Source organism: Equus przewalskii, chromosome 10 (assembly GCF_037783145.1).
Source record: "Equus przewalskii isolate Varuska chromosome 10, EquPr2, whole genome shotgun sequence".
In the NCBI taxonomy this organism is placed as follows: domain Eukaryota; kingdom Metazoa; phylum Chordata; class Mammalia; order Perissodactyla; family Equidae; genus Equus; species Equus przewalskii.
The window spans coordinates 45978136-46005556 of record NC_091840.1 but is presented as its reverse complement, the minus strand read 5'-3'; the positions used below and the strand labels follow the sequence as shown (position 1 = coordinate 46005556).

The following is a 27421-nucleotide window of genomic DNA, read 5'->3' as shown; positions in this document are numbered from 1 at the left end:
TGAGAAACACAATAAATGCCACATATGTATCTTTTTCAAATTGGATTTAGTAAAATATTTGAAGAAGGAAGTAACTAGAAGAGTACATTAGAACCACCTGAGGAACTTCCTGAAAATAATCACGGCTAGGCCTTATCCTCAGAGATTCTGAGGGGGCATCTGAATTTTTAAAATTTCTCCAGGGGCCGGCCCTGTGGCCAAGTGGTTAAGTTCATGCATTCCACTTCGGCGGCCCAGGGTTTCGCAGGTTCGGATCCTGGGCGCAGACGTGGCACCAGTCATCAGGCCATGCTGAGGCGGCGTCCCACATAGCACAACGAGAGGCGCTCACAACTCGAACATACAACTATGTACTGGGGGGCTTTGGGGGCAAGAAGAAGAAAAAAAACACAAAAGACTGGCAACAGTTGTTAGCTCAGGTGCCCATCTTTAAAATTTCTCCAGATGATTTTGATGCACATCCTCAGTGGAGAACCATACATTCAAGGGTACAAACTACAGCTAGTCCTAAGGGATCAAAAGCAAAATTACAAAAAAGGAGAAATCGTCAGTGTCAGAAAAACAGTATCTGGGCTCCAAGGGCAAAAGTCAAATTGGGAGGCCAAGGTACTCAGATTTCAACGGTAACTGCAACAACTGTCACTCAAATTCAGAAAAATATTTACAAAGCCACTCAGATATATCTTGAAGAGATATTTTATATTAACAGGAAAAAGAGGTCAATGCAACATTTTGAAATATGTAAGCATTTTTCATTATAGGTAAGCTTTCATTAAACTTTTTTTTAAAATCCTTCAAGAAGACAATACAGCTGGCTTGTTGATTTTATAACTATCTAGTCTCCCTGGTATGTTCTAATAAAGGCACATTCTTTTGTAACTACATTAATTTTGTTGCTTTTTATCTTGATTGTATCTTCCTCCTTTTATTATTTATTTATTTATTTATTTTTGGTGAGGAAGACTGCTGCTGTGCTAACATTGTGCCAATCTTGCACTATTTTCTATGTGGGACACTGCCTCAGCATTACTTGATGAGCAGTGCAGAGGTCCACGCCCAGGATCCAACCTGCAAACCTTGGGCCACCGAAGCAGAGTGAGCAAACATAACCACTACACCACTGGGCCAGCCCTCTCCCCTTTATATCTAGGCCAGGAGTCAGCAAACTTTGTATAAAGGGTTTATCTATTTATCTAGATAGATATCCATTTATCTACCTATTTATCTAGATAGATACATCTTAGTTTCTTTCTATATCTTTTTTTAATATCCCTTCATTATGTTAGCCTATCACATTGAAATGTCTTGCCTAAAATTTGATTATAAAAAAGAAAGATCCCTCAGTGCTGAGGTAGAAAAATAATCCAATTATGATTTATCAGCTCTTCCTAGAAACTAATTTTCTAGCTCTTACTCAAAAATCCAAAATATATCCACCTGCAATTTATCCACAGTAGTCCCATTAACTTGAATCTCAGGCAAAAAAACAAAAAACAAACAAAAAAACCTACCTACTAAAGCAACTATTTACAAAGACCTACTAAGACCTCATAGGATGACAAAAAGATCCTAATTCTCAACACACCAATGCAACTGAATTTAGGAAGGACTGGTCTATAAATGCATCATTACACTATAACCAAGACATGGCTTACAAATTCAGGTTTAGAGTACTTTTTCCTTTAGTTAAGTAGTCAATTTAATTAGTGAAAGAAAGTTAGTGGCTCTCATCCTGGTCCAGTCTAACACTTAAGTGTGAGTTGAAGAATGTAAAGAAAAGCTACCTAGAAAGCAGAGAAGGCCACTTATCTCCAGAACAGTAAAATGAGGCAGAATTCCACACTGCCCAAGTCTTCCTTATCAAAATGTTTTATTTGGGGTATGTGCCATTTACCCATATGTCTTGCAATTTTCTGTTTCCTCTTCAAGATTGAGCCTGAAGGCAGCCCATTATCACCTCAGTGAAGCCCTCCCTGGATAACCCACCCCCCTTGGCAGAGGTAGGTGCCCTTTTCTTTCATCTCACTGTGTCATACATATAATCATAACAGGTACCATTTACTGATTGACTTCACATGCTAGGCCCCTGTCCTACCACGTTTGATTCTTATTCTTACAATACCCAGCAAAGTAACCGATATCCTCATTTAAACAGATGAGGAAAACAAGTTCACCAAGGTTAGATCATGTATCCAAAGTCAAACACCTACACAGTGGCAGGGCCAGGATGCAAACCAGGTTTGTCTTTTATTCCTAGACCGAAGATTTCAAACAGTAGGAATGAGGACAGAGATGAGGCCAAGTACGCAGGACTCTGTTTTTATCTGTTTATATATTGGGTTTCTGCATAAGAATTTTGGGGGAAAAATTTCTACCGTTAAGATAAATTTGAAAAATCACTGATTCTACCCTGTGCTGACTCCCACATTCTTTGTAATTATATACATACATGCTGTCTCTAGCACCAGACAGACTCCTCAGGTGCAAACACTGAACTGAATTTACTTGCCTCTCTAGTACCAGGCAAAGTATCTGGCACTCAACAAATGTCTGCAGGGACTCAAGCTTTGAAAACAAGATTTTCTAAATTAAATAACTATAGTTTCATGGTTACAGGCAATTATAAAATAATTTATAACTACAGAGCAATTTATAGTTAATAAAATTCATATATATTTTCTTCTTAAAAAGAGAAACCAAGCTGAACTTTTAAAAATGTTTTCCAAAAATGGCACATTTATTCAATATTCAAGGCTTTATTTTAATAAAATATCTATTATCTAACAACTGTCAAACAGTATTGGCAAAAGATATTAACTATGTTTTATTTTGTTTAATTGCCACTACAGGGTTAAACCATATAAAATCGCCAATAATGACAATTACACAGGTTAAACCTAATACTTACCAATGGTATTTAAACAGCATTAGCAGAATTCTCAGCACCTAGCACAAATAGCAGAATTTGAGGGATTTATTTACACAGTTTTGACAAAAAAATTAAGCAGAGTAACCTCTCCTCTGTGATTTCATAGTTCTTTGTACATACACATATTTAACACTTCTCACACTACACTGTAATTATCTGTCCTGATGTTGTCTCCTCAACAAGGTTCCTCCAAAGCTGCAACCCTGACATAGTCCTCATTGCATCTCTACCAACAATCATGGTAATTAACACACAGTAGGTATCTAGTGTTTCTAAATGACTACTACAGGCATCATAGTAAAACCGAGATAAAACTTAACTATGTTTGGGGCTGCCCAGTGGCACAGGGGTTAAGTCTGCATGCTCTGCTTCAGCCACCCAGGGTTCACCGGTTTGGATCCTGGGTGTGGACCTACACATCACTTATCAAGTTGTGCTGTGGCAGGTGTCCCACAAATAAAACAGAGAAAGATGGGAACAGACGTTAGCTCAGGGACAATCTCCCTCAGCAAAAAGAGGCAGGATTAATCTTCCTCAAAAAAAAAAAAAAAAATTTACTATGTTCTCAGAACCAAAGATGCACTTATCACTTTATTCTCTCTCTTTTTTTTAATAGATTGGCACCTGAGCTAACAACTGTTGCCAATCTTGTTCTTTTTTTTTTCCTGCTTTTTCTCCCCAAATCCGTCCAGTACATAGTTGTATCTTTCAGTTGTGGGTCCTTCTACTTGTGGCATGTGGGACGCCACTTCAGGGTGGCCTGATGAGTGGTGCTATGTCCGCATCCAGAATCCGAAACTGTGAAACCCTGGGCCACCAAAGCGGAGGGCGGGAACTTAACAACTCGGCCATGGGGCCGGCCCCTCATCATTCTCTTTTAAAACTCAAAAAAATAAAATTCTGAAAGATGGGCAGTGAGCTATATCAAAGTTCAGCTGCTCGAGGCTGGTTTCAGTGTATTTTTTTCCTTTTTAAAGACTGAACACTAATTAATAAGTACCAGAGAAAGTATACTAATTTTAAAATCTTGTAGAAAATCAACTGGTTCACTGCAGCACTATTCACAATAGCCAAGACATGGAAACAATTCAAGTGCCCAATGACTGGATAAAGAAGATGTAGTATATATACACAATGGAATATTACTCAGTCATAAAGAAAGACAAAAATCATCCCATTTGCAACAACATGGATGGACATGGAGGGAATCATTTTAAGTGAAACAAGTCAGACCGAGAAAGACAAACACCATACGCTTTCACTCATGTGGAATATAAACAAACACATGAACAAAGAAAACAGCTCAGTGGTTAACAGGGGAAGGGGTTGGGGGTGGGCACAGGGAGTGAAGGGGGGCACTTATGTGGTGACAGACAAGAAATAATGTACAAGTGAAATTTCACAATGATATAAACTATTATGAACTCAAAAAAATGGGAAAAAAATCAATTGGCTGTCTCAACTTTACATTAAAACTAAATTAAAGACCTTTTACCTTCTGACATGCGTATTATTATTCTGGTTTCTGCTTACAAATGCTACATTTTCAAGCAGCAATTAGCCAAACATAGCTACAACAGCCCTGTAAATCTGACTTTTTTCAAGTCAAAACAAAGTCACAAAAAAATCCACTGCCTTAAAACAAGAAGAAAAGAGCTTGCTAATACTTCCAAGCATACAAACAATAATAAAAAGACACATTGTTCTGTGTGCTTTTTCTGTTTTTTTTTAAGCACAACGTATGGTGAATACTAATGCAGATAGTCCAAAGAAATTATGACAATGCAGAAATCACTGCAGTTCTTAAGCAAGGGAACAATATTCTGAAACTGGTGTTTCGTGGTCACTGCTTTGGAGACAACGCAGAGGAGATATTAAAGCAAGGGAAGGTTAGGGGCTGGCCCCGTGGCCGAGCGGTTAAGTTCGCGCCCTCCGCTGCAGGCGGCCCAGTGTTTCGTTAGTTCGAATCCTGGGCGCGGACATGGCACTGCTCATCAGACCACGCTGAGGCAGCGTCCCACATGCCACAACTAGAAGAACCCACAACGAAGAATACACAACTATGTACCGGGGGGCTTTGGGGAGAAAAAGGAAAAAATAAAATCTTTAAAAAAAAAAAAAAAAAAAGCAAGGGAAGGTTAGAAGTAGAAGATGACAGAGGCCTGGACTAGAATGGAAGTGATGGGAATAATTTGAAAAAAAAGAGCTTTATGGTCAAACTGCAATTATGCAAAAGAGGGATTTTTTTTTTTTTTTTTGCCAAGGTCCACTACTTGCTCTTGGTCTTGAAGATGGTGTTCTCTAGGATATGATCTCAGTCCTAAAGGCAGAGATCTGTTTACACCCAAGGATAACTGCCCAGGTGTTATGACAACCCAACTAGAAAATCAGCAGCATCTCTCAACTGAACTGATTTCTAGTTTACTATTATCCACACCAATGTTTGTCTCCACTGAAATAAGAGAAATATCTATATTCTGCATCAGTTATTCAATTTACTTACTGAGGATCTACCAGGCACCCAGTATTCAAACCAAACACATATCTGTGTGCCATGTAGCTCAGCACATAGTTAACCTAATGTGCCTCATCCATAGAAAGCTACATGTGACATAAAAGCAATGTTAAGAGATAGTCTTTGTCCACAAGAAACTTAAGATATAGTTGAAGAGGTAAGTTCTACATATCCTTTCATTCATTCATTCATTCATTCATTATCTATTCTGCTAGGCTCTGTGCTATGAGATTTTACAGTAACTAAAGATGAATAAAATGCAATCCACAACTAAGGGAATGTATGACCTAGAGTGAGATAGGAACATGGGGATGGGAAGGTGATAAACAGAAAATAACACGAGCTGAGGACTGAACAAGTCAGCTTTATAAACTGAGAGACTAAAGAAGATGGAAATGACTGATGATTTTTGGAGACATTTTGGAGGAAGGAAAAATATGTTGAATGTAACACGACAACAAAATATCCAAACGCAAAATTATTTTAACCAGTTGGAAAATACAATATAGCTGAAAACTTGAGGCTAAAGATGGCAAACTAAGAAATACAAAGGGCAGTCATCAGTAAGAAAATAGAGTGATTTCAACTCTGAACTCAAGACATTCAGCAGTGAAGGTAACAAGATAAAGAACTGTAGTTTTAGCAGGGTTGAAGGAAAAAATCCCACTTGTTTTAAACAAGAGGAGTCAAGCATGCGTGAAGAAAGAAGGGGCAGAGCCGCATATTAATATGTTTCTTGAGAGTAGAGATCATATCTATTACAGACATAAATAAAAACAGTATCTCCTTACATTTAATCTACGCTGAAAACCACTGTGAATCCTGATCCATAGGAACGGTCTTCTGCTGAAGCAATTAATTTCCAGCAGCATAAAACAGGGTGGTGTACAGGCCCCTTCTTTCTTTAAATCTATTTCTTAATGATTTTACCATTTCTGGATACTCCAAAAGAACACTGCTCTGTCTACCTTCAGATAAGAAAAAAAGACAGGCATGTAGCAGATTCAAAATTATTTCCTAAGAAGAATCTCAACCTATAAGCATTCCCACAAATTATACTTGGGTGAAACTAGATTTTCACAAAAATATTTAGATCCTACATACAAATGGTCTGTATTTGATGTATGGAACATCCGAATGCCAGGTACTTGCCAAGGAGCTTAATCTCAATACATATCAAAAGCTGGGTTGAGGGAAACTATATCCATTGGTCAGACACCGCAGGACAAACAATCTACGCACACATTCAGATTGACTCTCACGATGTGGGTGGTCTTCCTCTACTACGTGTTGTTAAACACCAGACACCCATCTAGAGATGCTGATGGAGGATAATAATTACACACAATCCTCTTTATGAGGACCCCTATGAGAAATTCCAGTCTGACAGCGACAACTGGTTAGTTACCTTTCTGAACTAAGTGGTTTATTTTTATCTGAAGGAAATTGTGAAAAATAATCTAACAGGTTTTTTTCCTCCTGCTAGCTCATGGAAAGCTCAGAGTCAATCTGTACTCTGCCTGTAGCAAGAACACTGTGATCTACCTTTTAGGCCTAGATTCTGAGTTGATTTTATCCTTACACTTTACTTTAGTTTCTTCTTTCTCTTCACTTTTAATCTGTGGTATTTTGTAGTTTATGCATCTTTATAAATTACCTTAAATAAAGGGTTACAAATCAAATAGTACTTAGAGACTAACCAGGCAGATAAAAGTGTGAATCAGCTGGAAAGAAAACAACAGTGGTAGAACTGAGGTTTTAAAGTAAGTTCAATTAAAAACAAAATCACTGAGGAGACAAAACATGCTTATAATCCAAATCTTGGACCATCCCTATGTAGCCTCTGGATAAGGTACTTAACAAATACAGCAGTGAAAGGTATAGGATGGTTGAGATCAAACCAGTTTCAAATCCTCTGCTTAAAACCTTTCTAGAACAAGGATGCATCTAACAGCTAAAAGAACAGATAAATATGGCATTTGCACAAAACTTCATGAGTTACAAACTGTCATCTTTTTTGATCTTCAACCACACTGTGTGGCAGCCTTCAGAGCTACTTGCACAATGTAGAGATCACAAACTCACATCTACAGAGAATAATGCAGGTAATATAAATGAGTGAAGCAGGCAAAGTGTAATCTTTCCATACAAGACTCATTTTGTTCCCATATTAATCATATTACAATATTCTTTACACTTTCAGAGAAATACGCTCTGTTCTACTTTTCTTGAATATTATGATTGTCTAGCTATACCTTTCCCCATTTTTTATAGAAACATCAATAGAGGAGTTTCTCTTCACTATAAACAATAGTGCAAGAGCAATAATAAACAGTAACAGGGAGTGGTTGGAATTTGTTTCTCTGGAGACCTTATGTCCATCTAAAGGAGGGCAGCTGTGACTCATATTGGGCCAACTGTTGCCACGGGAAAATGTGGGCCCCACTGTGGCCAGAGCTTCTAATTTTTCAGGATAATCCAAAAATGGAGGCATTTTGCAAAGTAGATAATTTTTAAATGTTGACTCAAAAAGAAATTTTAACTATGCAAGGCCAAAAGAAATGCATTTACAAACTTAGTTTGGCCTAGAGGCTGGCTGCCAGTGTGCGACCCATGGCTCAGTACTGAATAAATACAGGTTTTTGAATAGTTGAAAAGACTGAAGAAAGTGGAACAAACTTTAGGAATTTACGGTCTAAAACTGATGCCAACAATATTATCTATTCTCTTTATTCAATTCAAAGCAGAAAAATCACTAAAGAACAAATATTTAATTAACCTTAGGATGAATTCTGCAATGCAAAACCAAACAAATGTTATCATCTTATCTGCAGCCACCTTCCTCATGTTCACTGCAGCATTGTCTATAATAGTGAAAATTTGGGAATAACCTAAAGGCCCATTTCTGTAGTGTAGATATAAAGAAACTCTAGTATAATCATACGTAACAAATTATACAACACAATAAACTAGATCTACACATAGCAATAATACATCCAGAAAACATTTTTTTTTTTTAAAGATTGGCACCTGAGCTAACAACTGTTGCCCATCTTTTCTTTTTTTTCCTGCTTTTTCTCCCAAAACTCCCCCAGCACATAGATGTATATTTTAGTTGTGGGTCCTTCTAGTTGTGGCATGTGGGATGCCGCCTCAGCGTGGCCTAACGAGCAATGTCATGTCTGCATCCAGGATCTGAACCAGTGAAACCCTGGGCTGCCAAAGCAGAGGATATATACAAACATTAGGAAAAACTTTACCACTGAGAAGAGGAAGGGAGGGGAATGGAATTGGAAAGAGATACCAAAAGGACATCAATTGTAACTGTAACAATGCCTTATTTCTTAAAAAAAAAAAACCCTCAAAAGCAAATACAATAAAATGCTAAAATCTGTCAATTCTGGTAGTAGTTATGTGGATCTTTTGTTATATTACTGCATGTATTTTTCCTGCGTGTTTGACACATTGCATAATAAAAATAAATTAATCAAGCTATAAATATGTGAAATAAAACTTAAAAGAGAAAACAAAAAGCACTTTTTGAGTATAGGTCCCATGATAGGCCCTCTGACAGCAAGGTGAATACATAAATGATATGAAAGCATTGAAGGAATAAACTCTACACATTTGAGGTCCTACTATGTAGAATTTCGGAATCAAATAGTGGAGGTTCAAATATCAACTTGGCCACTTACAAACTATGTGATCTTGGGTAAATTTTCAAACTTCCTAAGCCTATCTGTCCATTTATAAAAGGAGCTAATACTACCACACACCTCAAACAGTTGTGGTTCTCTGAAGCTTAATGAGATAATCAGCGTTAAGGGCTTGCCTACCATTTTACTTCCCTCAATAGAGTTCCAGAACAGTAAAACCACTTTGAAGATGATGATATGGCACAGTACCTTTTGCACTTTTACATACATAACCAAAGTAAAAGAGACACTGCTTTCCTAGTGTCCAAGCAGAAGAGAACAAATCAGTTTTGCCATTACAAGAAGGCAGAAAGTAAAGGTAGACTGCCCTATTACTATTATCACCACAATTCATCTTAATCATCCTTGTTATCATAATAACAACAACCAACATTTATGGCGTACTTACTATGAGGTAGGTACTGTTCCAGGCTCTTTAAATGTATTAAGTCATTTGATACATCAGATAAAATTTTATATAAGCTATAACAAGAAAAAAGTAATAGATACCATAGGATTACAAAGTCGGAGAAAAAGAAAATTTCTTTCAAGTGAAAAAAATTAGGGAGGGTTGCCTGGAAAAGGAGAACCTGGTAGACAGATATGAAGGATAAACAGGTCAGAGGATACACAGAGGAAAAAAGAAGGGAAGGAGTGATAAAAAAAATGTAAACACCATAAGGAACCGAAACTATCTTCATAAGGCTCAATCAGAGGATACATGGCAGGCAATAAGAAAAAGGATGAAAAGGTGAGCCAGACACATAGGAAAAAGTCCTTGTGGGGCAGGCCCCATGGCCAAGTGCTTAAATTCGCGCTCTGCTTCGGTGGCCCAGTGTTTGGCTGGTTCGGATCCTGAGCGCAGACATAGCACCACTCATCAGGCCACACTGAGGCGGCGTCCCACATAGGACTCACAACTAAAATATACAACTATGACTGGGGGGATTTGGGGAGAAAAAGCAGCAGAAAAAAAAAGGTCCTTGAGTGCCCACTTAGGATTAAACTAACATCTATTAAATACCACGTTTGCTAGCAATGTGCCCTTCGCGTTTTCACACACAGAGCTCACCAAAGATAGTAAAAAGCTGGCAATGGGATTTTGGCAAGAAAGTGACTCGAGAACTGTGGTTCAGGAAAATTAATCTGGCTGTCTTAGGTAATATCCCACATAACTCCTCCTCTTATTCTCTACTATGGCTAATGATACCCAGTTTCTCACTTCTACCAGTCACCCAAGCTACAAATCCAAGATGTCTTCTAATACTACTTCCCTCTCCCCATCACACACTACTCATTTACAATTCTACCTCCTAAACCTTTCTCCAGTCAACAACCCTCACCGTCACATGTTATTTCAAGCATTAATCATTCTTTCCTTTAAAGCCTCCTAAGTGACCTATAAACATATTCCTCACTGCTACTCACATAAACTATCTAAAATACACATCCAATCATAATGCTCACCTTTGCCTGGAATCGTTTGTTGACTTCCAAATTACCTACAAACTATACAGAATAATTTACAGATCCTATCAATCTGGTTCATATGTACCTTTCCAGCCTCACATCCCTATGTACCCTATAACCCCTTCTGCCAAACTACTTTCCACCATACACATAATAGTTTTTCACGCTTTTGTACCTGTGTATATTGCTGTTCCCTCTACCTAAAATGACCTTCTCCCATGTCCACTCCAATTATTCACTATTCAGTTTAAATATCATCTTTCTCAACTGTCTTTAGTGGGGAGATCTGATGGGCCCTGCAATAGCCTAAGTGACAGATATTATACACAATGCACACGATTACAATCCAGGTCCCAGATTTAAAATACTATACAAGAACACTAAATTTCCTATCCATTTAATTATTTTATTAAGAATCTAGAGAAGGGAGCTGGCCCTGTGGCCGAGTGGTTAAGTTCGCGCGCTCCGCTGCAGGCGGCTCAGTGTTTTGTTGGTTCCAATCCTGGGCGCGGACATGGCACTGGCTATCAAACCACGCTGAGGCAGCATCCCACATGTCACAACTAGAAGGACCCACAACGAAGAATATACAACATCTATGTACCGGGGGGCTTTGGGGAGAAAAAGGAAAAAAATTAAATCTTTAAAAAAAAAAAAAGAATCTAGAGAAGATTCAAATTCAAGAAAGTTCTCACTTCAACTTTTTTCCCCTTTTTATAAAACTAAATGACAAGAAAAAATATTCTTAAAATTTGACAAATCTAGAAATACGGAAGGGACATAAGATTTATCCAAAGCATGAGGAGATGATGAAGTATTCTGGAAATCAAAGTTTATTTATCATATATGAATAAACAATGAAAAAAACTGGATATAATAGAACTAACAAATTTTAATGTCTTTCATGATTCAGCAGTCATTTCAAATTTTTACAGGATTACCATGGTGCTATACCTTTATAATCACAAATCTCAACATAAAGATATAACATAAAAACAACGGAATAAAATCATTACTCAAGTTTTCTGGCTCTTTACACTCCAGCTAAATGAGAGTTTTCTGATAATAGTACATCCTGAAAGAGAAATTTATCTCTACCTGAAAAAAATAGCTAAGGGCTATAACTTTAGAGATGTAAAAATTATCTCGGGCCATTAGTTCTCATTTTTTTAGGAAGCATCATAATATACCCCCAAAGCATCAAATATCACCAGCATAGAGGACATCTAATGTCCAAAGTACTTTAAAAGAATATTGCTTTTAAAATGCTAGAAATAATACTTTATGTGGGAGTCAACCTTGATTTTTTTCTTCCTCTATAGCCAATTACCTTGATCTGCTAACTTTACTTCCTCAATATTTGTTGAATTATTCTCCTTCTGTCTATCCTTGCTATTACTACCATAATTCACACCATCATCTCTCACCCGGACTAATTTCAACAGAACTCCCTAAATCTAGTCTTGGCCTGTTAATATCTGTCGTCTGTACAGCCCCTAGAATCATCAAAAATACAATCTGACTACAGCACTTCTCTACTTAAAAACAACCATTTATTGGCTCCCTATTTTTTAATTATTTAAGAAATATTCATACGACACTTACTACATGCTAGTCACTGCTTTAAGTGTTTTACAAGTGTTCATTTACTCCTCACAACTACCTATGAGAATTTAAATAATTAGCCTTTATATATTATATGTGTATATATGTTGTGTGTGTATATATATATGTACGTACAAATTTTAATGTCCTTAATGATTCAACAGTCACTTCAAATTTTTAGCTTTATTACAAACCTCAACATAAGCACAAATCTCAACATAATGAGATTATACAAAATATAACACAGCTATATAAGCAGCAGAGCTGGCAGCTGAATCCAGGCATCTGGGCTCCACAGTTGGGGTTTGAATCACTGCACAATGCTGCCTCCCCACTTCCTAAAATCCACACATTTTAACAGTTTATAAAGTCTTTGATTACTATTTGCTCCCTGCTCACATTTAAAGTCTCATTTCTAATCAAGCCCTACTTTGCTCACACTCCATTAACACTTAGCACCTTGTAATGTATGCCTTCCCTCTCCCTACTTTGTGACTTTTATGATTCTACTCCTGTTGTCCCCTATCTGGAGCATCTTCTAGTACTTTAGCAGTTCCTACAACAGAGTGCACTGAATACATTCTAAGGAAACAATGAATTTTTTAATGCCTCATAATGTTAATAAGCAATAATAAACAAAAGTTTTCTATTATTAATTACACTGGTACATAAAAACATGAAAACATCACGTTTTAGAACTCAAGGCTCCAATACATCTAAACAGTTATCCTGTTAAAACACACACAGGCACACAATAATAACCTAAAAAACTTTCTCCAACCATGGTCCTCCCTCAACTCTTTCTTATTCCTTCATAACACCCACATCCACCTGACAGACAAAACCCAACAAAAAAAACACCTCAATTCCTCACTTTCCTCGTTCCTCGTCTCCTCATTTCCCATATCCTCCATCCACTCCACAGCTGCGTCTTCCACAATGCTGACAGTTGCCTTTCTAAAAGGGAAATCTAATGATGTCACTTACAGTAACTTAAAATCCTCCACTGGCACCTTGGGGACAAAAGCAGTGGTTCTCAAAAACAATCAACTTGGGAGTTTATTGAAAATGAAGATATCCCAGGTGCCCTCCACGGAATTTCTATTGCAGAAGTCTAAGATGGAGCCTGGAAATTTACATTTTTAACAAGTAAAAATCCACATCAGATGAAGATGGTCCAGGTATCACCCTGCTTTACAGGCAATGTACTCACTCCTCTATACTTACCCATCATTCCAGGCACACTGAGCTACATGGAACTTACCTCACGAACCAAGATATACTTATGAGATTCAGTACAAACTACTTCCTCTGCCTGAAACTCCAAACAATGTGACAAGATTTGTTCAAAAATGTTCAACCAACAACTTTGTGAAGACTTCATTGAAAACTCTGGGCCCTCATCTCACCAAGTACATATTTTGATTACAGCACTGGTATGCTCTTCTACATATTAAATGTGTTTGTAAACTTTAAGATGTCTGAGGGCAAGGGCTGACAATCATGTTTGTATCCCCTAATGCTTGTTGTATAACATATCTAAATAAATGTTTGCTGGACATAAAAACTGATGGAAATTTAGAAGAGAAACAAAAATATGTAATCGTGTTGGATTTTTTTTTAAGTAGAAACCCAATGAGATTCTCTATACAAGAGTTACAAAGGAAGAGCAAGATACAAAATCAAATGCAAGAACTGTAATTCTCAAGAATGATCTTGCTCTCAAATTATAAATTCTCCTTAATGTAGAACAAGTTATCTTTCAGAACATGGATCTACCAGTTGTTTTTAAAATAAGAGTCAAAAATATTTTGTTTTCTGAAGTATTTAAAACTTTTGAAGAACACGGTGTTTTTAAATACTAGCATAGAACCAATAAATAAGACACCCTATTTGTTTTGCTTCTCAGATCACAGCAGTCTCTCTCTAAACAAGGCCCCAAATGGGAGCTCTTCTCTAAGCCCAACAGTGAACTCTACTCTCAGAGTAATTTCTAGAGGGATACACGATTCACTTAAATGTAGCTTCTTCAAAGCCTTTCTCTGATCTTTATTCTCCAAAATATTGTTAAAATATTTATTAAAAAAAAAAAAAGAGGGGCCAGCGCAGGGGCACAGCGATTAAGTTCATGCTCCACTTAGGCAGCCCAGGGTTCGCCAGTTCAGATCCTGGGCCCTGAAGAACGTGCTTTACAGAAGAATTCTAAATCTTCTATGTAAACACTCTCCCCTCCAGGACATGGAGTTTGACTCAATTCCAAATGATAAAGCAGGAGAAAGGAAAAACAATAACTTTACAGTAGAGAAAAGTGGCAAACACTACATTAACTAAGCAAGAAAGTTAACATCACCAGTGGTGTTTTGTGGGTATCATGTAGCCCCTGACATGATGTAATGAGAAGTACAAGTCACCTCTGGTACTTTTTCCAAAAACCCATACTCTGAGTCTAATCATGAGAAAACATCAGACAAACCGCAGTTTGGGGGACATTTTACAGGATACCTGACCAGTACAACTCAACACTTTCAAGGTCATGAAAAATAAGAAAGACAAACTGTCACAGACCAGAGGAGAGTGGGGAGAAAGGACAATCAAATACAAGGTGGTACCCTGGATTAAATCTAGAACAGAAAGAGAACATTAATGGAAAAACTAGTGAAGTCCAAATTAAGTCTGGAGTTTAGCTAATAGTAAATACCAAGACTGACAAATGTACCACAGAAATGTAAGATGTTAACAAAGGAGGAAACTGGGTGCAGGGTACATACAAGAACTCTCTGCACTATCTTTACAACTTGTCCGTAAATCTAAAATTATTCCAAAATAAAGTTTATTTAAAAAAAAAACAGTCACTGCTCTTCATACATCATGACAGCTTTTTTTTATAACTTCTATTCATTAGGAGAAAATGATCTTTTAGTGTTAAGTGGACTATAAATGTACTGTTTACAATGAAAGCAGGAAAAAAACGGTCATATTTCGTGTCAAAGCAATTATTGCTATTGGTGTTGCCTTACTGTACTAACTTCAAAAGGGTGCGTATTAAACGCTAAGCTTTGCACATGCTGAGTCGCTGTCCCAGCTTCCATTGAAGAATATCCCCCTCACCGGCCTTTGTGGGTAGACATTTGAGTCTGGGCTCACATAAATTACCAAAAGCTGCCTTATTGGCTTCTACTTTCGACAAGGGTAGGTATTTTCTAACTATACTCAACTACTGGGACAAAAGTTAATTTTTCTTTTTATTTTTCCAGAGAACAAACAAGAATCCATAGTGCAAAATGTCTTGTACAAAAATTCAAAGGGGTTTCAGAGGTAGAACAGACAGCTGAATTCATCTATTCCAAACTTCTAGTAACTGGAGAAATCTCCAAAGGTAGGTGCTTTCAGGGAGAAGTCCACTGCCTTGAAAGGTAGGCTATTCTACATATGAATCATCCTAATTTAGAAAGTTCTTTCCTGGTCTGAACAGCTCTGTCACTCTTATCTGTTGGAAAAAGTTCTTCTATCTAAACAGAGATTAGGAGCAGGTACACAGAGACTAATGATGTGAAAGAGATGGAAATATTAAACAAATTGAATAAATACCACAAAAGAGGTAGGGAATACTTATGTGCCATAAAAATATGGAAAAGTGCCTACATTCCTACTATCAAAGAGACACAAATTAATGTAATAAATTGCCATTTTTGTCTGCCAAGCTGACAAATACTTTTGAAAAGTAATAAGCATCGAAGGGCTGGATGAAGAGTAAGCAGTGGGGAAGAGGATCTCATACAGTGCCAGCAGGGTGTACATTTTTATGTTTTCTAATGTGCATTTCTGCAATAAGCATCAAAAGCTTCAAAAATATGTTTACCTTTTGACCTCAAAGTCCCATTTCTATTAACCTACTCTAAGGAAAAAATGGATATAAGAACAGTCATTAGTGCATTATATAAATATAAAATTCGAAATCACATAAATATTAATATTTTTGTCCCTTTTATCATTCAAAGGACTTCAAGATGTTCTCAGGGTCAAGGTTGGTTTACACCAGATGCCCAAAGCTCTCCTGTCAGCTTCTCCAAAACTTAATTTTGTGGCATCAGCCAAACCAAGTCTAGAAACTCAAAGAAAAAGAAAGTAAGAAATCTTGAACTACCATTCTGGATCATCCTCTTTCCAATTAGAATCTGCATGAAATTCTCCATCCTCGCTATGGCAGCAACCCTAAACGAATGCCTCCTTTCTACTCACTGGAGCCACTATCGTTTGAGACTCTTCATGAAGATCTTCAAAATTAGTTTCCAATAACGATTAAGATTATCTTGCATATCAATGAAAACAGGATTGAAACAAAAAAAAAACCCACTAACTGGGAAAAAATATTTGCAAGTCATATATCTGACAAAGGCTTAATATCCATAATATATAAAGAACTCTCGCAACTCAACAACAAAACATCAAACAACCCAATCAAAAAATGGGCTGGAGACATGAACAGACATTTCTCCAAAGAAGATATACTGATGGCCAATAGACACATGAAAAGATGCTCATCATCGCTGATCATCAGGGAAATGCAAATCAAAACTACACTAAGATATCACCTTACACCCGTGAAAATGACAAAAATATCTAAAACTAATAGGAACAAATGTTGGAGAGGTTGCAGAGAAAAAGGAACCCTCATACACTGCTGGTGGGAATGCAAACTGGTGCAGCCACTATGGAAAACAGTATGGAGATTCCTCAAAAAACTAAAAATAGAACTATCATACGATCCAGCCATCCCACTACTGGGTATTTATCCAAAGAGCTTGAAGTCAGCAGTCCCAAAAGTCCTATGCACCCCAATATTCATTGCAGCACTGTTTACAATAGCCAAGACGTGGAAGCAACCTAAGTGCCCATCAACAGACGAATGGATAAAGAAGATGTGGTACATATATACGATGGAATACTACTCAGCTGCAAAACAGAACAAAATCATTCCATTTGCAATAACATGGATGGACCTTGAGAGAATTATGTTAAGTGAAATAAGCCAGCGAGAGAAGGATAATCTGTGTATGACTCCACTCATATGAGGAATTTAAAATTATGGACTAAGAACAGTTTAGTGGATACCAGGGGAAAGGTGGGGTGGGGGGTGGGCACAAAGGGTGAAGTGGTGCACATACAACATGACTGACAAACATTAATGTACAACTGAAATTTCACAAGATTGTAACCTATCAATAACTCAATAAAATAAAAAAAAATTATCTTGCATATCACTGTCACCTAAGTAGCTGAAATTCCCGTTAACATTTTAACGTGGTCTACCATGCAATATTAACAGGAGCATACTACTAAAGATAATTATGCTATCATTATTTTAAATTGCATTAAAATTTTTGATTGCTTACACTATGTATTTTACTTTTTCTTTATTGGTAACTTAACCTTTCCAAAAATGATTTAAGGAAAAATTGTGATACTGTGTGATTTCTTCCCAATCTGTTAAACAAGAAGTAGATGTCCACTGAATAGAATGTGGGTCCAAGATGCGTGAGAATACAGTTACATAAAACTGAATTAAGGTTAACTTAAAAAAAAAAAAGGAAAAACGTAGGGTCATTAAAACTAATAATAATTAATAACATAATAAAAGTACTAAAATAATAAAAGTACAAACAAAAATGTTCTGATTGTTCAAAGATGTAAATTATACTTTGCAGTTTAAATAAAATGTTTATTAGCAACATAATTTTATATTAAAAAACTGAATTTCTCCATTTGGCACTGATTTACAGAGCACTTCTTGCCTACTAAGAAACTCTGAAACCATCACAGGTTTCAGATACACATAATGGATCCCAAAGGGAAAAAGAATCCCCAATACTAATTCTTAACAAAAACTATAAGAACTAAATTAACATATTAATGACTGCTTATTTATGATTAAACTGTATGTTAATCCTCTTCCTTAAAAAACAGTCCCTAACAATGAAAAACATTTACTGAAGGGTTTAGAGGCCTTTTATCATTCAATATTAGCAACCACCCTATGAGTTAGATACTATCAACACTATCCATTTATAGATAAGAAAACTGAGGCTCTTGATCAAGGCATATAGCTGGTAAATTGTGGAGTTAAGATTAGAATCCAAAATATTCATGGGGCCGCTCGGTGGCGCAGCAGTTAAGTGCGCACGTTCGGCTTCTCAGCGGCTCGGGGTTCGCCGGTTTGGATCCCGGGTGCGGACATGGCACCACTTGGCAAAAAGCCATGCTGTGGTAGGCGTCCCACATATAAAGCAGAGGAAGATGGGCATGGATGTTAGCTCAGGGCCAGTCTTCCGCAGCAAAAAGAGGAGGATTGGCAATAGTTAGCTCAGGGCTAATCTTCCTCAAAAAAATATATAAATAAATAAACATATTCATATATGTTTTTAGTCAACAGCTTTTTCTGATATGCTAAATGTATAGCTTTTTCCCACCATTAAAAAATAAAAGTTGACCAATAAAACTAAACAATCAATACAACCAACTCATCATCTTCACCTTTCCTTCTTTTGCAGTCAGCAGATTTTTTTTCTCTTTGAGGAAGATTAGCCCTGAGGTGACATCTGCTGCCAATCTTCCTCTTTTTGCTGAGGAAGACTGGCCCTGAGCTAACATCCGTGCCCGTCTTCCTCTACTTTATATGTGGGATGCCTGCCACAGCATGGCTTGCCAAGTGGTGCCGTGTCTGCACCCGGGATCTGAACTGGTAAACCCCGAGCAACTGAAGCAGATCGTGCGAACTTAACCACTGCACCACCGGGCAGGCCCCTGCAGTCAGCAAATTTTTGATAAAATAAAAACAAATATATAAAGATGAACAGATAAATATATGCCTTATGCATATAAAACACTGGTATCATAAAACATCTTTTATATTTACCATAGATTAAAAGTGGATTAATGACCAATGTACAAAATCTTAATAAACAAAACTGTACAATCCTTCAAAAATTAAATTCCTTAAAAACACTCCAGATTCTTATTTTCACTGATGTCAAAGGATAGTCTCTCAGGGCTGGCCCCGTGGCTGAGTGGCTGAGTTCATGTGCTCCACTTCAGCGGCCCAGGGTTTCACCAGTTTGGATCCTTGGTGCGGACAGGGCACCACTCATCAGGCCATGCTGAGGTGGCGTCCCACATGCCACAACTAGAAGAACCCACAACTCAAAAAATATATACAACTATATACTGGGGGTATTTGGGAAGAAGAAGAAGAAAAAAGATGATTGGCACAGTTGTTAGCTCAGGTGCCAATCTAAAAAAAAAAATAGTCTCAGAAAATTTCTTAACAGCCTCAGCTGTCAATAATTCTTGTCAAGATATGAGAGTTTAAAGAGCAGATAATCAAAATGCAAAGAGCAAATAATTACAAAATACAAAAGCAATTTGTCCAGTTGGGTTAATTCACTTCTCATAGGTGAGAATTTTGTGGCCCTGATACACCTATATCAGACGTGTGATATAGACATCCCCTTTCCCACGGAAAACATAAAATTTCTGTAAAGGGAGTATAAACACTTTTGTCTCCTTCACCCTAATTCCTGAGTGATCACTGGAAGTTAGCTTTTACAAAGAACTTACAGGATAGCACATTTCCTTTCAATAACCCTCCATTCAATCAAATGTAACAAGTATTTATTTACTTATAATACTACTTGTATGTATTAAAATATTAGTTTAAGTTTTTCTGAGAAGAATCACATAATTTTCATTTGCCATTCAAAAATAGTACATACCTACAAATATACATATTCTCTCCATGCATATAAACATACAGCACTATTATACCGTAAAGTTGAGTCTCATTTAACCAGAATAAAGATGATATTGGTGCAGAACCCACAATGAATAGTTAAAACAACTTCCAACCCCCTCTGACTGTCCTCAGTTTCCCACTTAGTGCCGTGAGAATTCTCTTGTCCTGGTTCAGCTGCCATTTGTGGCAGATGTATTGGGAGGAAAATGATGACCTTTAGAAACAATAGAAAAGTTTCCATTTTAATGATGGTGTTAGCGTAATAGTTAATATTAATTTGTTAATATTTACTTATGAATACTATTTGCATGTATGCAACAAGTATTTATTTACTTATTGATACCACTATAAAGCAGTATTAGGGACTTCTGGGAGTCCTTACTCAAATGCCTTATGCAAGCAAAATAGTTAATGATACAAGACCATATGTTATAAATACCAACTTAAATGATGCAGACAATAAATGTCACCAATTTTTACCACTTTAGAAAAGAAAGAAATTAACAAACATAAGAATAAGCTATAAAAAGAGTCCAGGGGCTGCCCAGGTGGCGCAGCAGTTAAGTGCACACGTTCCGCTTCTCAGCGGCCCGGGGTCCACCAGTTCGGATCCCGGGTGTGGACATGGGACCGCTTGGCACACCATGCTGTGGTAGGCGTCCCACGTATAAAGTAGAGGAAGATGGGCATGGATGTTAGCTCATGGCCAGTCTTCCTCAGCAAAAAGAGGAGGATTTGGCAGTAGTTAGCTCGGGGCTAATCTTCCTCAAAAAAAAAAAAAAAGAGTCCATTTTGTCAAAAGAAAAGGGAATGTTTGATCATTCAAGGCAATACTCAAGTGTGTGGTTCAGTGTCTTATAATATTACCTATTTCTAGTTACTAACGTAACATGTGACCTTAGGAAAAGAAATTCTCTCATCCATGATACCAATCTACCTCAAAAAGTAGCTGACGGAATAAATAAAACACCACATTCAACATATTTACAAAGTTCTAGGGAAATGTTTATGACAATTTTAAGTGACAATAACTTTAGAGGATACTTTTCCAGAATTATGCTTGACAAATGCACAGATCAATCCTAACTAGATAAGTAAAGTTTCAATCTCTTTTAAAGAGAAAACAATAAATGAAAATAATAAGCACTTATGGTGCCTGCATCCAATGACTATAAAGCATTTTACAAATATCAATTAAAATCTGTAAGTGCCATAGCAAGGTTAAAAATTATACATATAGCAGAAGTTAAACTAAGGTTCCATTTAAATAAGTAGCAAGAGTGTCATATCAACGACAAAGCTAAAAACAACCCAAAAAGTGTTCACTGCAGTTAACTATTAGGCTTATATAAAACAGCATTTTTCTTCAAGAAGTACAGATTTCTCAAAACATTTGGCCTTCAGCAACTAGGATTCATTCTACAGCTAAGCATCTTGAGGAGAACAGTAGGTTTGCTTTTTCTTTTTAAAACTCATATTATATACTATTAGTTTTACTTTAAAGAGAGCAACTTTTTAAGCAAAAAAACAATTACAGTTGTATGCAGAAGACATAAGAACAGTATCAAAGAAGCCCTACTTCACACTTAACTGTTTCTCTCTTTTCAAAGTGCGTGAAAACAGGTTACCTGTCACAATGAAATATTTTCACAACAGAGACTTAGAGGCAAGTAAAAAAATCTCTTTTAGGACCACAGCAGACATAGCCGGCTGGATTTAAAACCAAATGAGCCTCAAGTCCCTTTTGGCAAAATAGTGCATGACTCACTGCTTTAGAACTCAATGGGAAGAACTGGAAAATTCACTCGGACTGCCCCAAGATTCTGCTTTGGGTTTGTTTTTTAAGACATCTCCATCCTAATGTCAACAACTTCCATAGTTTCTATGGCTTGTTTATTAAGATGACAAGTCGTGAATAATATGAACTACACGTAAACAAAAAGTAAGGTCCTATTATTTCCTGGATACTTAAAATGTGAGCCATAAGGTAAAATCATTTTTATATATATACACACATATATGTATATATACATACATACATGATATATATGGCCACACATATATAATCTATTTTTAGTACATAAGAGGGAAGCATTTACATTGAAAAAATATAGACAATGAAACACGGATGTGATAGCTAGAAAACCAAAAATTATGAGATACTGATTTTTCCCTTCCAGAAACATCTCCAAATGTCTTATATACTTAAGAGTTATTTTATCTGGAAAAACAGATACCAAGCAACTCTATTGAAAAATGAAATCCATCTCAGTCTCATTAAAAGGTTTATAAATATAGGATTATGAAGAATTTTAAAAACTGATCTCCAAACTAAGCAAAAGATTCTGCCACATGTATCAGAAACATACAGATATAGATACATATTTGAAACTAAAGCTCTCTTACTTAAGTCAAATTATTTTAAACTCCTGATCAACTAATAATCTACTGAAAAATCACAGCTCCTTAGTGCACTTTTATAGCTACAAATACTAGGGAGGGAGCTATGTCAGACACATAGTGAATGATCATTCCCACTCTCATTCCTCACCATATGAACCCTTCTACTTTCTAATCACATTAAAAATAAAAATGTAAAAAGATATCATATATTGACAAAGCCGTAAGGCCCATCAAAATCACATTTACCACATGATTTTGACATTCTTTTGAAGATGTCTATTCACATGAATGCTTGCAACATGACATTAAAGTGACCTACCCTCTCTTATGGAAGAACCTTACAAAAAGGTCCCTTTCAAGGGACAACACAAGAGAAAAGGTCTATATAAAGAGCCTTTAACACAGATTATCTTAATTCTTTTTTACTCATCTTTGATGTTCATTATCAAAAAATCAGATTTACTATTTTAATGCAAACCAAAAGAACATATCTGTAGTATTCTTATTAATTTTTAAAATATTTCTACTATTTCTTGCCAATATTTGACATTCCTTAATTTACACTTACTTGACTAAAAGAATACAAAACATTAACAAGGGTGTGTACACATATGTGTGTGTGTATGTATATTTACAGAGACAATAAGTGTCTGCTTTAGAAAAGGGACACGGCTTTTTATTTCAATCATTCAATACCTACCTTGCAAAAAAGGTGAAAATTAAAAACATAAGATTTTAAGATCTACTACAGAGAAATGGCTTTGTTGTAGCACCAATTAGCATCAAATAACCTTACAAAACATAAGAGAAAAATGCTATGAAAGGGCAATCCAACATTTCACAGCTTCTGCTCTCTTACTCCACCCAGTCTCCTCGGCTCAATGGCTGTTCACAGCATCCACAAATATTAGCCCATTTTTTAAAAAAAGGAGGCGGGGTGGAGGTACCAAAATAGGGCTAACTCCATAAAAATCAATATATACAGAAATACTTTGTGAAAAACTGGGTTCCTTTCTCTGATTTATTAAAAAATAACAGCTTCAAATTTGTTTTAGGAGATCCTCCCCTTCTGAAGAATCCAAACAATGATCATTTATAATAGAATACCAAAGAATAAACCACTCTAAATACAGATTACTCTCCTGCTTTAATAAAAACTGCAATTTGTAACTGCCAATTATTTTGCAAAACTGTGTCCTGAAAGATACCCATGAGAGATTAAACGCTAGCTAATGCCTTAGACCCAAATCAGAATTTTTTAAGTAAAAGCTTTTTATATATTCGACATTACAGCACTACTGACATACTCAAGCAGGAAATTTTCCCGATTAAGAGACTGGACCCCGCAGCCATCAACCCTTGCTGCAGCAAAAAAAAAAAAAAAAAAGCAGCAGCAAATACTACTGTGGCAAAAGGGGAGAGATGACATTACTGGTATGAAAGGCCCAAGTACTGTCTCCTCCGCCCTAGCTTCAAAATGAAATTCACACAAAACAACCCACCTCCCAACAAAAACAGAATTACCAAAAATGGTACAAATTCTTTGTTTAGCCTTCAAAACGTTATGAATCTCAAGGACTGTATGTTAAAGTAGAGGTCAGAATAACAGTAATATCTTTATTCTCTCCCCATTGCCTCTTGAGGAAAGGGGGAGGGGGGGCCCTGGCATGACATCGCCCATTGAGAACGAGACCACAAATCTGGTTCTTCTCTTCAAAAGCACAATTTCTTAACCAAAAGGTTGATATAAATTGGACCTAAACCCCAACCCCAAGCGAAAATCTCCTGCATTCCTTCCAAGGAGTTTCTTGCTAAGTCACTGAAGAAAGGCAGAATAACAACGCCAAGGCACCTTGCTCTATCTTGTCTCCGATACTGAAAACCTCCTCCCCTTTTCTCCTCTCCTGTTTAGGGAGGTAGCGTTAAAATTTGCCCACCACCTCGAAGGCATTTTCTCACCTGGGAGGCTAAAGCAGGCACTGCGTTTCCTAAACGAGTGGGGAGATGAGATGAGATGAGATGAAGGGGAATGGCTGAGGGCCTCGAAGCTCAGTTGTTACAACGTCAAAAGGCAACTCCCGTTTGAGGAGCCGGTGGCAGAAGAGAAAACCCTGCCTGATTTGGTAGGTGGATGCTGCAGATGGTTCGGTGGGTCGGGCCGCTCCTCCTTAGTGGGTGTAGAGGCTGGACCACCGCACAGGGGCGCCAGGGTAGGGGTGGGCCATCCTCCTCAGGTCAACCTCATCCTAAGGACAGGTGGGGGACGGAACGCCCGAAGGCCTGTGGGTGCCGAGGCGGCGCGGGGCTGAGCCGGGTCCCCGAGCCGCCAACCGCGGAGGGGGTGGGGACTGCGGAGCTCGCCTGCCGCGGCCGGGGAGACGACGGCCAAACCCTTTCCCCAAGATCAGAGAGCGACCTGCTCTCCACGCCCTTCCTACCCAAGAATACTTTTCTTGCTAAGTCACCGAGGGAGGAGGGCGATCTCTTCCCGGGGAGGGCCGCGGGCGGAGTCGCGGCGGCCCTGGCACCCCCCGAACCCGGGCCCCGGAGCAGGGGAGCGAGGGCAGCGCCCTCCCGGGCCTGTCCCCCCTCCTCCCGAGTCTCTCACTCAACGGCCGTCGCGGCCGCCATTTTGAGAGCGAGGAGAGAAGAAGAAGGAGGAGGCGGCGGCAGGGGGAGGGGAGAATGGGAGGGAGGGGACCGGCGCAGCCACATCGTCAGGCCGCCGTGCCCGGCCCGCAGCCGCCCGAGCGCGGTGGAGGAGACAGAGGGGAGGGCGCAGCCCCAAGCCGCCTTACCGGAGCGATGCACCGCCGCCTCCGCAGGGCCTCTTCCGTCCTTCACTCCCATCCACCGGCGGGGGAGGGGGAGAGGGAGAGGGAAGGGAGGAAGGAGGGAGGGAGGGAAGGAGGGAGGGGGAGGATGGCGCGCTGGGCCCGGTCCCGGGGAGGGGGAGGGGAGGGGAGCGGGCGGGCTCCTCAGCCGTTCCGGGGCTCGAGCCCAAGCCCGGCGCTCGCGGTTTCTCTCGCTCGCGCCTGAGCGCTCCCCTCCTTCTCCTTCTCGCTCCCTGGACCCCGGGGTCGCTGCTCGTTCGCTCGCTCACTCGCTATCCCGGCCGCCGGACTCCGCCGCCGCCCCACCGCTCCAGCTCCGTCTGTCACAGGAGCTGCCCCAACGCCCTGACGTCACCGCGCCGCCGCCGCCGCCCCAGACCCGCCGGGAAGAGGGAGGGGAGGGGGCCGGGAGCGGAGGAGGGGCTGCTGCGCATGCGCCGGCCTGGGCCGGGCCCTGAGCCGCGCTGCCTTTCGCTTAGCGGGCGGGCGGCCGGTGCGGCTTGGCGGTACCGAGGGGGCCGGTGGGCGAGTTTGCGCACGAGGCGCTCCCTCTCGCGCTCCGCACGCCTCTGTAACGTTGGAGAAAGGCTGTCCACTCCCTTTTTCTACACCCTCGTCGGGCTGTTCTGGCCCCCCACGAACTCCGGCTCTGTTCACCTCCCCGCCCAGCTCTTGCCGGCGAACAGCACTCTTCCCCGCTTCCCCCGGCCAACAGCAGGGACCCGCGGGCACCCGTGGATTCCGGGCCCCGATAGGCTTCAGAATAAAGCGGAGCCCTGGCCAGGCTGTCGCCCCTTCTACCTCCAGCCTTCGGGTCTATTTCCCGGTTGAGGGGCGTGGGTGAGGGGAGATGAGCAGGTTGGGTTGACTTGGGGAGAAGAGCTGTTGAGATTGAAAGGCTGATGGACTGCCTAATTTGTCTTCATTTTCATTATAGATTTTTAATTGGGAGGATTCGCTTTTAGAAGTGATTCAGCTATTCTTCTCCTTAGTCACATACACACATCTGAGACTCGAAGTCTCGAAACTGACGCCCAAAGAAATACCTGGAACTTTATCCCTACAAGGCGCGCATGTAGTGTGTGTGTCTGTGTGTGTGTGTGTTTGCTAAATTATGGGTTGAAATACTGATGACAAGTCTTGGGGATTTGTAGTCAATTTATTCCACCCAGAGACGTTTGATTTAAAAGAGGCCGGATTTGAGGTTCTGCATAATTCAATATGGAATATTTTTTAAATAAAAAGTATCTACTGTCATTATTTCGTCATCAATTTGTATCGTCCAAGGAAACTCTTTTCCTGACACATAGGCTTAGGCTTGTGTTTATTGATTTCATTACTTCACTTTATGAAGGTAAATACACACACTGCTTTTGAGAAAACAGCTGGGTTAATGAAAGAGATACCTTGGGTGTGAATCCTGGCTTATCCACTTACCAGCAGTGTGACCTTGACTAAATCGCTCTCTCTCGGCTCAATTTCTCTATAAAATAGACCTAATAAATAACCAACTTGTAAGGCTTTTGTGACAATTGCAGAGGAAATGCTGCATGTGTGAAGTATATTGCTTTAGTGGGAGTCATAGGTAACTCAGGTAACCACTGCTGTTGCTTGATACCAAAACAAGTTTCTTTTTATCGAGAAAGGTGGTAAATCTCTGTTCCTGGAGCTGCTTAAAAAGAACATGAGCGAGTTGTCCGAGGGTTTGGGTTTTCTTCTTCATTAAGGCAGGGAAGGAAATCAAATGGTCTCTGGAAGGTCTTTTCCAGGTATACAGTTCTCGGATTCTCTAGTTAGATAAGGACAACAAGATGAGGCACAGTAGTTTAGTCTGTGCCTCCTCCAGTAACAATCAAGAAACGGGAAATAAATTATCCCTTGTTCTAAGAATCTACCTTTGGTTCATTTTTACCTTTTAAAATATTATTGCCTGATATCACACTACTTAATATTTAATCAACTGAGTAAATCAGTTCTTTATTTGTTAAATGAATGTCCTAAAAGACAGCAAAATTGCCCAGAAAGAAATCACATTGATAAACACTGATTTAATACAAATAGGTAGCACTAACCCCTATAAACCTTGAGCTCATAGACTCATGTATTAAGAAAACTTTAAAATCTGTATTATGTAATTATGCACTGAATTGAGATCAGGTTTTATTTCTATAGCAATCCTTC

The 27421-nt window shown here is 38.8% G+C and overlaps 1 protein-coding gene across 7 annotated transcripts in view; it reads right to left on the bottom strand.

Moving 5' to 3' along the window:
- PAFAH1B1 (platelet activating factor acetylhydrolase 1b regulatory subunit 1) overlaps positions 1-26324 on the bottom strand; it is a 77760-nt gene extending 51436 nt beyond the window's left edge. The window contains exons 1-3 of one of the 7 annotated variants that reach the window (XM_070562949.1): positions 25205-25760; positions 24366-24652; positions 2909-2946 (exon numbers count right to left, since the gene is read on the bottom strand). The gene's annotated coding sequence lies outside the window, so the exon portion shown is untranslated. Of the gene's footprint in view, positions 1-2908; positions 2947-6235; positions 6413-24365; positions 24653-25204 lie in introns of those variants that run through there. The other 6 variants (XM_070562952.1, XM_070562948.1, XM_070562950.1 and 3 more) reach the window with 6 other exon arrangements.
- Between the last annotated feature and the right edge of the window lie 1097 nt (positions 26325-27421).